The sequence below is a fragment of the Xiphophorus hellerii genome, chromosome 10 (genome assembly GCF_003331165.1).
Source record: "Xiphophorus hellerii strain 12219 chromosome 10, Xiphophorus_hellerii-4.1, whole genome shotgun sequence".
In the NCBI taxonomy this organism is placed as follows: Eukaryota; Metazoa; Chordata; class Actinopteri; order Cyprinodontiformes; family Poeciliidae; genus Xiphophorus; species Xiphophorus hellerii.
This window is the reverse complement of record NC_045681.1, coordinates 15,066,564-15,079,194: the sequence shown is the minus strand read 5'-3', so window position 1 is coordinate 15,079,194 and position 12,631 is coordinate 15,066,564. Positions and strand designations below refer to the sequence as shown.

The following is a 12,631-nucleotide window of genomic DNA, read 5'->3' as shown; positions in this document are numbered from 1 at the left end:
GCTCCGTTGAGTAACGTTATTTTTCAGGAGGGAACGACTGCTAATCAAATACTTGGAAATGATAATGTTCCAACAACAATTTCAAATCATCATCAAATCCAAACCTGATTCATTCATGCCGACCCCTTTTCACTGTGACACTGCTGAGAACAACGAAACATCTGATCACGATTTTGTAACCGTCACGAGGAGCAAATATGTGTTCACAATTTTTGCCGTTCTTCAATTTAACTGTTGTTTTCGTACAGCACATCTTTTACAAAGTAGCTGCAAAGCTTAAAAATCCAAGGTCTCAAGGCATAGAGAAAACACAGATTGTTTTTGCAGTTTTTCCAAAGAACATGACAGGGATGATTGCATTCAGATTCTTTTTTTTTTCTTAGCTTAAAAACCTTCAATCTAAAGCTTGTTAAATATTTTCTTAAACTGTTGTGCCAGAAATGCCTGTTAAATTCCTTTGTACAAGAAGATGAATGAAAGTGTTTCGCCTCTTTGTTTAAGTGTCTCTTGAAACAGTTTTATTCTCAGATTTACAGGTGTGAAAGGTAGTCAAGTTCAGAGAAAGAAAACATCAAACCTATAAGAAAAACTTTACCCCTGCTGACACACCAATTGCACATCTTTAAGCTGCTGTCACACTTTTTGCTCTCTTGTCATTCATACAGAGATTCAAAAAACATGCTATGTCTAAAAGTGAACAAAACTAACAGAACTTTGAAGTCCTGTCATATTTCTAACATATGTGTGAGATTCAGCACTAATGTTTGTATAATATATAATATATGCAAATAATATCCATAACTAAAGTCCCGCCCCAAAAGTGCACCCTCTGATACCAAAACAGAGAGTAATTGTTAATATTTTCAGCTAGAATTATATTTTTTAATGTCTTTGGGCATTATGTCTCGGTCTCGATACACTCTGGTCTTGGTCTCAGGTTAGGTGGTCTTGACTACAACACTGCTCTGAGGCATAAATATATGAGTGGTAAGCTGATTATCAGCTGATTAATAGGAAAGTATTAGGAAAGTGTTAAAGTAGAGCAAGGGCGTAAATCCCATCTCATTATTGGGGGGGACCATAAACAGGAACATTTCTTAAGAGCGATTTTGGGGGGGTCGGCGAAATTACAGTGAAATGTAATGCAAGGTATTGTTTAAAAAGTTTTTAAACCACATTCAAGCTGCAGGACCAAAAATGACTAGTAATGCACATCAAACATGTTTTATTCTCAGTAAACAGTCTGCAGAGAAGTAAAACTAAAATTCAAATATGAGTTTTGTTCATTCTCACTGATCTAATCTCTGCCACACTTTTGCAAAAAATTTAAGGTTGTAAATAAAAAAGCTTTAATGAGTAACTGCTCTTAATAAAATTCCTCATTAACATTGATTTATTGAAATGGCTCCCAATACAAGTTATGTGCTATTTAAATTATAACTTAAGTTGTTTTATTTTTAAGCCTTTTTTAGTTTTGTCATGTCCTGGGTGAATGAGAACAAACAAGTAGATAGAAATGAATATCTGGGGAGTATCATAACTTAAACGTAACACTTAAAGCACCAGGGTTTATATAGAAAAATGTTCAGATTTTATTTTGTGGTTTTAAAGGCTCTACGTTGAAGACGGTGAGAAATAAAGCCATAACTTTCTGTTTTTTCTATCTGTTCTCGGCTCCCAAACACAGAGCTGTCGGTCACTTGCTCAGCCCCTCACTCCCTTTTAAAACTCTTCTAATTAACTTAAAGTTAAAGAATCTCAATATGAATGAGATTTTTGCTACTTTTGACAAAAAAGCTTAAATCTTTGAAAGCAGTGTAGCAGTTTTGCTAATGAGGCAGCTTATCATGATTCAGTCAAAGTAATGAAACAACAAACTGCAGTCTGATTTTTACTGTTAATGTGTTTCAGTCTATTGAGCAGAGAATGCAAATAAAAGGTTTACATGTCTTTTGCTTTAAGTATTTACTTACTGGAGGGGTTTTTGTTTGTGCTGCAGAGCCACACCTACCAGCTAGCTCCTCACTTCAGCGCTGCTGTTGCTCCCACACTTTGGACTGAACCATTGTTCTAACAAAGGTAGGGGGGACCTAAAAATTCATACAACGCTTTGGATCAAGGCACATTCATGTGTTAAAATGGTCCAGTCAAAGTCCACTCCAAAAACCAACTAAGAATCTGAGGCAAGACCTGAAAATATCCAATCCAAGAAAAATAGGAAACTGACTCTGCAAAGCTGTTTGAAACATACATCAGAAGACTTACAACTGTACTCACATTTACTTTTGCCACTGCATATATGTGTACTTATTTGTTCACAAAATAAGATCCTAATGAAAAGATACAAAATTCCACACCAACATAATTCAGTTTAAAGAGCCATGTCATTGGAATAGTAACCGCATCTCTTCAGCTTCTGCTTTTTAATTCATTCATCAACAAAAAACACTTCCTCTGTTCAGTCAAAGGTGCCAATGTTCCCGGTCTGATTGCGTCAGTAACCTCCCCTTTCCGAGCGCAGATGAATACCCTCTCTTCAGACCGAAGTAACTCCAATACAGCTTTCGTCAAGGTCAGCTGGCACAGTTCAGCCCCACTGAACACGCTCTAATTGTCTCCACAAGTGAAAACTGCAAGAGCTTGTTTCTGACTGTGAATCCTCTATAATAAAAGAGCTTTCCTGTCTCATTTCTATAAAAATAAAAGCGACAGAGACTCGACGTAGCACACGCTGCTGATGTGCACTGTGTGTCCTTGGACAATTCAATCCTGTTCACAACAAAATCACACACACGTTCGCTTCAGAGCATCTCTAACGTTAAACAAAACGTTAATCAGCAAGGTAAAAAAAATACATTTTACACCAACTTCAACCTTACAGGGGTTTGCTGAAATCAAATTTAAAATTGTGCAAGGTTGAAAATAAACAAGATGAAAGAGGCAGAAAATCAGCAAAACAAGCACAGGCCTTATATGGAAACTGAAGAGAGGCACGTCGGTTGAGTGATTGGTGATTAGGAGGTGAAGGTATGATTCACATCCTTAAATTAGCTCCTTTTGACGAGACCCCCGGGGGACCGGAAAAGGAGGCTGAATGGTTCAACTGAAGTGACAAAACTGCAGATTGATGCTCAGAATGAGGGATTCTTCATGTGACCCGCTGACCTCGGTTACAGGCTGCTGCCACATTAAAATATTCAGTTCTTTAAAAAGTCTGTTTGATTGCAGAGATTCATAAACGTACAATGAATATTGAGGGCTGAATTACTCCTCTTTTGTGGTTTCTTCTTATTTACCCCTGACTCTGCTGGGCCTCTGCAGCAGCACATAGCTGTTTACTCATGATCCAAGCAGCCAGACTTTTCATGCAATCTCTTAAAAGTGGTCTCAATCAATGACGCTCCAGACTCTCTGAAGGTCCATGGCTTCTTTTTCACTACACATAAACATAATGTGACCTCTTCAAAGCCTCACTTGATTTCTTTTTCTGGTTACTTACTGGTGTGTTTTAGCCTTCATTCATGGTTCTCATACAGCAGAGAACGTCACTTGGCGGATCTACAGCTTTGCAACAGATTAAACTCCAAGCAAAACCCCCTGAGGATGACTGATTTGGATTCAAACAGATCTGAGTTTGTGCATGATTAACAAACTCTGTGTTTTCATGTGTAGAAAATGGACTGGCACAGTCAAAACAGTCAATACAAATCCTCCCATGTCAAGAATTGCCAAAGAATCATGACTAAAGAAGCTGATTTTCTATTAGTTCTCTTCTACTATATTCCGACATGGTGAAAAGGGTTGGACCATAACAGAGATGTTAAGTTTTACAGAAATAGAAATTTTGTGTTTTACAATATTTCACAGAGGATACAAATCAATTTGCTGCAAATAGCTATGAGAACTTGGAAAAAAAAAACTTAATTTCTTAACAAAATGAACTAACCTGAGTTTAGTACAGACACGTCATCAACACAGGTCCCTCAAATTATGCCAGTTTGATTGATGTTGAAACATTTCAACCACACTTGGACACACAAACTAGGAATGAAGAGTAAATCGCAATTAATATTGGTATTGGTCACCTCAGTAAAACGTAGGCGATATTAATAACCAATATTTTTTTTTCCATTTTGATCCTGTTTATATGTATGTTTTGGAAGGGGACGGGTTGAGCATGTGATATTTATTTGGGCATTTGACAGTGACACAGCACACAATTGTGGCATGTTTAACTAAATTAGAAAGAGATTTTCAGTGATATATTCATTCACAGTCCAGAAAGGGAAGAGAAGTAGATATAATACTATATGATATTAGTAAATATTGGTTAACGGTTATAGCAACAATATTGAAAGGGGAAATTAAGTACAACCAAAAATGTTCATTTTGATGCAGTTCAATCAGAATGCAACACCGTCTTTTTCTCATGCGCTTCTGTTCCACAGAACAATTTCAATAAAAAGGGGCAACATCACCTTGAGTCAGCAATAGTTACCTAGAATCAAAAGCACAATGCCCTGTTCAATGTAATTTGGTACGCTATTTTGTCTGTTTCCATTGTAAAAGCAAACCATATAACCAGCCCGTACTGAACCCACAGGCTGGTTTTGGATTAGCTTCAGTTGTAGGTCCATAAGAAATTGGCATGGTTACAGCAGAGCTACTGTTGTCACGCAGCACAGTTCAATGATTGTACAGGTATGACACGACTCCAGGCATTTGGGTTTAACCCAGTTACAGTCGAACTGATGGTGGAAATGGTTTTCTGAATATGACACACCTTAAAATAGCGTGCCAAACCACATCGTCCCATGCCATACCGCTCAGTGGAAATGAGGCGCAAGTAATCACTAATGTAACAGTTTTGTGGATCATCCAAGACGTCAAGTTGAGAGGTTCAGTTGCTAAAGAGAAGGTTTCAGCTTGTAAATATCATCTCCTCAGGAGGAGAGAATCATGACTTCGACAGTGCAGAGCTTGATCGCCACTGGCAGCAGGTGAATGTGAGTGAGTCTAAAAGGCAAAGTAAGGGGAAGACTTACTTGGCCTGGTAAACATGATGTCTGCCTGTGTCTTGCTTAAATATTGCAAGCACATTGAAAGAAAAGGACACGCTTGAGTTTCAAAATTAGTGTTTTTAGCAAACTATTGAAACATTTTAAAAAGTTATGAAACATCACATTTGTGCCACTGCTAAAACGTTCAGCCATGGCTGAACACGCAGCTGCTTTTCTTCAACTTTCAAAACAAGCTGTTCAGCACAGGTACATAAATAAACAGGCTTCTCCATTGTTGGTGAAAAGGGCAAGATGTGATTTCTGTTTTCTCCTCTGAATAGGCAACAAAAACACAAGTTAACCTTTGAATCATATCGTCCTCAGAGGAAAAAAGGAAGGGTAGCTTTGTTACTAATGCTGTCAGATTTATAATTCAAACCATTGGGTAGATTACACTGAGATTAATGCGAGTGGGCAGTTGCTTGATTTAAATATACTTTTTTTCAACATCAACTGTAAGTAAGACTGAATACTGACTGAAGAATTTTTGTATTTGATGCTTTAAAGCCACTTGAACAAGTTGCCTTCATATCCTTCACACCTATATTCATCAAAAGAGTTCAGGTTTCCATACTTTGATGACAATATGTACTTTCATTGCCAGTAGCAACAGTCTTCTTTGTAAGACAAACATCTCATTAAGTTTTTTTAGAGAGGGTATCATGAGGATCACAGCACCCAGATCAGGGAAAAATGTTGAAGACAAAACAATATCCTAGGCTTTCATGGCTCCTCATCTGAAAACTGATGATGAGTCCCATACTTTCTAAAGTATTTGAATACTGTAAACCTACCAAGACCTGGCTGTCCACATAAACTAACTACTCAGAGAAGGAGAACATTTTTTAGAGAAGCAGCCAAGAACTTTATGGTAACTCCGGAGGAGCTGTAGAGACTAACAGCTCAGGTGGGAGAATATGTTGATAGGATAACTGTTAGCAGAGAAAAATCATAAGAAGTCTCATTTTATGCCACAAGCCATATAAAAAAACAAAGCAAACATGGAAGAAGGTGCACTGCTCTCTTCAGAAGAGACTGAAATTTTATTATTTGCTCATTTATGGAGGGAAACAAACACTGCACATAATCTAGAACGCAGTACCTCCTATGGTAGTGGCAACAACATGCAATGGGAATGCTGGACTACCCCAAAAGACTTCTGAAAAATGTGGAGGTTCATTTTTCAACAAAACATGTAGCAAAAGCTACAATAAAGCTGCTTAGATCAAACCATATTCATCTGTTAGATTGGCTCTGTCAAAGTCCAGACCAAATCCAATTGAGAATCCAAATCCAATTTCACCAAATCTCCCCATCAGTAGATAAGCTTCAGCTTTTTTGCGAATATTTTTAGCCTTTAGATTTTCAAAGCTGATAGAAACATAAGCAGATGTCACTGTTACAAGAGGCGGTTCTGCAAAGGATAAAGCATCATGTATCCACCACTTCATAGTTATGTGCACAACATATATTATCAGCTGAGCAAATATTGCGAGAAAATGTAAAAACTTTCAAACTTCAACAAAGGCACTGCAAAATCCTCTGCTCCTCACGCCTGGATCTTTGAGAAGAAAAAAAATGACCTAAAAATTACGGATCATTTTACAGGACTTCTCAAACGCTCACGGGCAGGTTGATCTCTCTGTATATGTTTTGCCAAATAGAATAAGTTGAATTGTGCGAGCATTTCCATGTGGTTTGTTGTAACTTGCCTTGTCCATGGACATCTAAATCCTGTTGACATCAAAATGAAGCAATTATGTTCTGGATTTTCACGCTGCTTGCGGTGTTTTGTGATGAAACCAGGGCTCTTGCGGACCGCTCTCCCATTAGCACCGAGTTGAAGCCGAAGGTTGGCCGCCAGCCCGCGGCCAGGGCATCCTCAGACTGGTGCTGATGTTGCAAACAGCGGCTTCCAGATCGACCCCCTTCCCTCCCCTCCCGCCGCCTCCCCCATCAGCGATGCCCACTGCAAACACATCGCTACAGTAGTAATACTACATGAACAGATCTGTGGGAAGCACCCCACGTCTGGCCTTACCCACCCCCCCACACCGTCTACACTCTGTTCACTAAACCGTCGCCATCCAACACGCAGGAAACGAACCACATCGCATTGTTTGGGTAGAAAACACATAACTTACGCGCTCCAGCTGATCGATCCGTGGATGGCATCCCTTTTTTTTTCTCACCCCAGTTGGTGGAGGCTTAGCTCCTCCTAAAGCAAAAACGCGTCCTCGCTTATTGTTATTCTCTTATTTAATTTGATGTAGCGCTGAGTCCAGGTGGAAGCCCGCTCTGCTCCTCTTGTGGCGCGGCTCAGCACGCCTCCTGGAGATGCTGCCGAGCAGGACTGAGGAGCTCCACTAATGTGGGATGATGATGATGATGATGATGATGTCGCGGGAATAGGAGCGTTAGTTTCCTCCTAACGAGAACATGCACCGCCTGAGTCACCGCGTATTTTCCAGGCAGAGTCCAATCTGTCAGCAGCACACTGGAGTGGAAGGTTATTTATCAAACATTTAAGTCCGGCTAGAATTTTAATTTGAACAACATTCTTCATCCTCCACGGGGTTGAAAAAAAATAGCGTTAAAAAGCATGAATCTATTTATAGCCCACGCTTTTCCAACAGCTTACATTTAAAGACACATGCCTCTTCCAAAGGCTACATCCTCCATACATCAGCTTTGTTTGTTTTCACACCTTCTGTTTGCAGGACTGTGAGGAAAAACGTGGCTGGAGTTGTTGGCACCGGATCCACAGCGAAGCGCCGGGATCTGCAGGCGTCTTTTACAGCCATGGGAACAATGTGGGTCAATGCCCCACTTATGTGAAGCACAAACTGTCGTCTTACTTCTTCCCCCCATATACTGGGGGTTTCATTTTCAATAAAGGTTTTTTTTTTTTTAACTATTTATAAATTAAATAGGAATGTTGCAGGAATTTATTTTATTACTTTAAACAATGAATGCTGCAATAATAACAACAAATAATTTATTTCTTTTCTTGTTCTGATGCAATTTAAATTAGACAGGCTAAGTCAGAGTAGTAAATAATTTTAACCTTTAAGAAACATATCAGTTTAAAAATGTTAATTTATATCCAACCCTTCTTTATTCTGATACTCATAAATAAAAAGTATCCCTCAATATATTGAATGGATGTGGATAAATCTCATGCCAAAGTATAATAAAGTCAGACTAAACTTTGGAATCCACCATATCTTGCACAAGTACTTATACCTTTCAAATTTTCAACATTTTTCACATTTCTGAGCAACACCGAGCATTGAAAAACTCCATGGCAACATGATGAGATGGTTTATTTTGTTAAGCATTTTCATCCATCAACTGAAAACGGAAAGAGTATGGCACAGCTCCAAACCTACCAAAATATAGTGTTCATCAAGAGCATTAAGACGGGAGAATCCAATCTGTTAATAGTACAGCTAGTAGTTATACGTTCTTCAAATCTAACCTTTGTGGCGGTCGGAGAACACAGAAACTGAGTGAAAACCAACATTTGTTCAAGTAAGAAGGAAGCATGGATGTGAAAATTATCAATAAACAGATTGTGGGTAAAGACAAGAATTTGTTACAGTGGAAAATAAACCCAAAATACCTGGGAATTCAGAACTAATGTGGCAGGAAATAATGGATTAGAATGGCCCAGTCAAAGTCCAAACCTTAATCAACTCAAAATCTATGGTAACACTTGGCAAAAAGATTGAAAAAAAAAATTCTGAAGAAAAACATCTGATTTACATGAACCTGTAGTTCATCTTCTGACTGGTGCACAAATTATTTAACCCAGGAAGTCATTTATTCAGGCTAGATTAAATCATTATTTTTAATTACATTTTTATAGCGTTGTTTTTATTTCCTTCATATTTGTCTGTCATTTTACTTCTATATTTGAAATACATTCCTTAAAACAATTACTTTAGCGAGACACTAGATGGCAGTGTTGTACACCACAACTCTTCACTTTTTCCGACCTGAATTTCAGCATCCTGACCTTGCAAACAAACGTTTTTATTCCTAAGTGATCAATGCAATACATATCTGAATTTTTACAAACTTTTTTCAAACTTCCGGTTCTTGCAAAATGATTTATATTCCTTTAACTTTTTTTCATATTTTGCCATGATACAACCAAAAACGTTGATGGGTTTGATTGAAAATGCGTAGATATTCGCAAAGTACCGAAAAGAAAATGATCTATGAGTTTCAAAATATTTTCAAAATAAAAATCAGAAGTGTGGCAAGCATTTGTAATCATCCTCCCCCACACCCCTATTTACTCTGATTCCCTTAAGTAAAATCTAGTGTACAAAAGGCACCATGAAGACCAATTAACAGAGACTGGTCAGCAATTACGATGTGGAAAACATTGAAGAGGTGTTAGGTTAAAAAGTTAACTCTGACGTTTTTGGAGCAGTGTTCATCCAACGATGACACAACTGCAAAAGTGCCAAGAAAAAGATAGCCCAATTTAACTGATAGGCTACATAAGGAGCAATCAGAGAAACAGAGGAAAAGTGTGTGCTAACTTTTTATAAGTTGCAGAGATCAATAGCTGACATGAAAAAATCTATTGATAATAAATCTATTTGCTCTGCACTCAGCAAACCAGGCCTTAGTGGAGTAGTGACCAGAAGAGAGTCCTGGTTGAAAGAAAATCATGTAGGGACACATCAGTCCTGTAGAAGAAATTACTTTGGTCAGATGAGACTAAAGTTGAGCCTTTTCACAAAAAGAGGAAACATTTTATGAGTTGCCTCTACACCCTGAGGGCTCTCTCTCAACAGAGGAACATACTAGTGATTGTGGGGTGTTTTCCCTCGGCACAGACAGAAAAACTGGTCAGAGTTGATGGAAAGATGGATGCAACAACATACTGTCCATTCCTGGAAGAAAAATGTTAGTCTTGAAGCTTGGATAGATGTTTGCCTTTCAGCAGAACAACAATCCAGAAGTCAGAGCTACAGTGGAACATGTGGTTCAAAGCATGTTCCCGTGTTTAGATGGGCTTGTCAAAGTTCAGACCTAAACCCAATTGAGAATGTCTGGCTAGATTTGAAAATTGATGTACGAACTCTACCCATTCTGTCTGAGCTTGAGCTATTATGAACAACGGGCAAAATCAGAGTTTTCAGATGTGTAAAATTGATAGAGCAATGCCCACATGACTGCAGTTTTAATTGCAGTAAATATTTTTTCAAGACTCTGTAAATACTTTCAAAGTGCACTGACATATTTTAATAGCCGCGATCCAATCAAGCTATTGATTAAATAATATACACAGTTTATTAGGAAAATTAGAATACAACTGTAAATGTATCCAAAAGAAAGATATAAGGTTGTTGGTAGTTTTTCTTAATGTTTTTTAATATATATATTTTTTAAGCTATTTTAGATGTATGACATCACCTGAGCATCCTGACCTAATGGTGCTAAAGGTCTTGAAGCCCAACTTGATTCCCCATGCCCAGATGGCTGGAAAATAAATAAAACTTTAAGTTACTGTTTTTTTCATTTAGATCTACTTTTTTCTCAGCATTCTCATCAATGTTTCTTTTTTTTAACTGACACTAATGATACTGTGAGACCTTCATTTATCAGTCTGATTACCTGTATTCACTCAATACAGGTAATCAGACTATTATCCTTTGTTGCATGAAAAGGAACTCACCAATGTAGCATTAGTGTCTTGGTGATTACACTTGTCAGAAACACTGTTATGCCTGAATATTTACTAAAGGGCATTTCCACAGGTAGTGCATTGAGCATTTTATTCCTGCTCAAGTGGAAACTTATGTTTGTGTAATGCAACCATTTGCATTTAGATGCACCTTTTAAATCCAAAGCGATCACAGCGTTAACGGTCCGTTGACAGTTCCCCCGGGCCTACAGAGGATTTTCCACTGGGGCTGTTATTGTCCAGTTGGTCACCCTTCAAGCAGCACGGCTGTGACAGAATGCCCAAACATTTAGGCTTCACATGCCTGGCAGTTTGTTGACTGTTGGGAATTGGAGCCGACAACTGGCAGGACTGGAGCCTGATGGGGCGCGGAAAAATACTGGTGGTAGCCTAAGGCCCCCCAGCCCCTTCCCCTCCTCTGACCAGTACACTTTCCATTGAGGCAACTAATAGTTGCCTCAATGGCCACAGTTTCAGGCCAAAGTAAGATCAAGCTTATAATTATACTATCTAAACAGAAATTTATGTCCTTCATGGGTTCATTATAAACTGATTAATACATTTTTGGAGTGTTACTTATGCAGCTGGAATGGACAAATATCTGTTTACTCCTGATGCTGATCATATTTCAGGACCTTCTCTCTACCTTCTCCCATTTCTGAAAATCAGCAAAGTGTCTTTGTAAAGTCTCTGCAAAACATTTTTTTTTACTGATCATCTTCAATTCATTAGTTCAGGTTTTTCTAATGATCCAGACAAACTTTGTCATAAGAAAATATTGTTAAAGTACATTATTTTAGTCCAGTTGTCTATAAGTAGAAATGTTCATACTTATCTCATTCAAAAATGGCCCCAAAAGCAGTTCTGTGAGTACTTTTGCGAACTGTTTTAAATGTTTGTTGAAGAATGATCCTCTTCAGGTTTGATTATCTCAATATTACAAACGTTGAACTAGCAATTATTAAATGTAGTGGGCATTTTCTAAAAACTGTGAACTGGCCCTAGTTTGCTGCAAAATTGGAAGTTACGAATCAGCAGTATCAGCTGGTTACTGACTGGAAATACAAATAAGCACTGGGAAACCGTAGCAACAAGCTGTATTTTATCTGTACTCTTTCACCCCCATGCTGACCTGGGGCTCTGACCAGTGAGGCATGGTGCCACCAATGCTAACAACTCAGGGGTGTCCAAAGTGCACCACAATTAAAAAAATACAGAGAATCTGTCCTGCTGGCAGCACAGGGGGTTGATGCAGGTCAGCACTTTTCTAAGAAAAATCTAAAAAGAGCGAGAGTTTCATTTTTCTGTTATTAACCATGTTGCTGTTTTTAATGACTAAACTTTGCTAAATAGAGCAAGGGCTGACCTTTGCCCTGTGCTTTTTCCTCACCACAACCCCTGAGGACAATGGACCCAAAAGAAATTATTATCAGTACAGCAATTGGACATGACACTTTTTGTGTTCAGGATCAACAATGATTTCCAAATTACTACACTGCTTCATTAAAATATTGCATATTTAGAGTTTTACTGAAGAGATAAAAAAAAACAAACATATTTGTTTAGAAATTAATTTTTGTGGCCTTTGAGTGCTGTCAATTCTTTGACTTTGGCCCTGGTGGCAAAAGGTTTGGACACCGCTGCCTTAAGTAGATAAAACTGACCCAACTGAGCTATTTTGAGCATCTACACTGTAAAACATAATAAGTGGACTTTACTTTAAAATGTGTGCAAAATTGATGCCTCAAAAAAAATCAAAGTTTCAAAATGTAAAAATGTTAGTATGTGAAAGCTGTAAATGTAAGTTAAGCCCATTTAATTTATTTGATTAAAGTCAGCATTGTAATTCGCTAAACACCAAAAA

General features: G+C 38.1%; 1 protein-coding gene across 1 annotated transcript in view; it reads right to left on the bottom strand.

Annotated features, from left to right (window-relative positions):
- The window catches only part of tbkbp1 (TBK1 binding protein 1), a 64,254-nt gene extending 56,687 nt beyond the window's left edge, over positions 1-7,567 (bottom strand). Inside the window, exon 1 of the mRNA XM_032574399.1 lies at positions 7,205-7,567. The gene's annotated coding sequence lies outside the window, so the exon portion shown is untranslated. The remainder of the gene's footprint in view (positions 1-7,204) is intronic.
- Between the last annotated feature and the right edge of the window lie 5,064 nt (positions 7,568-12,631).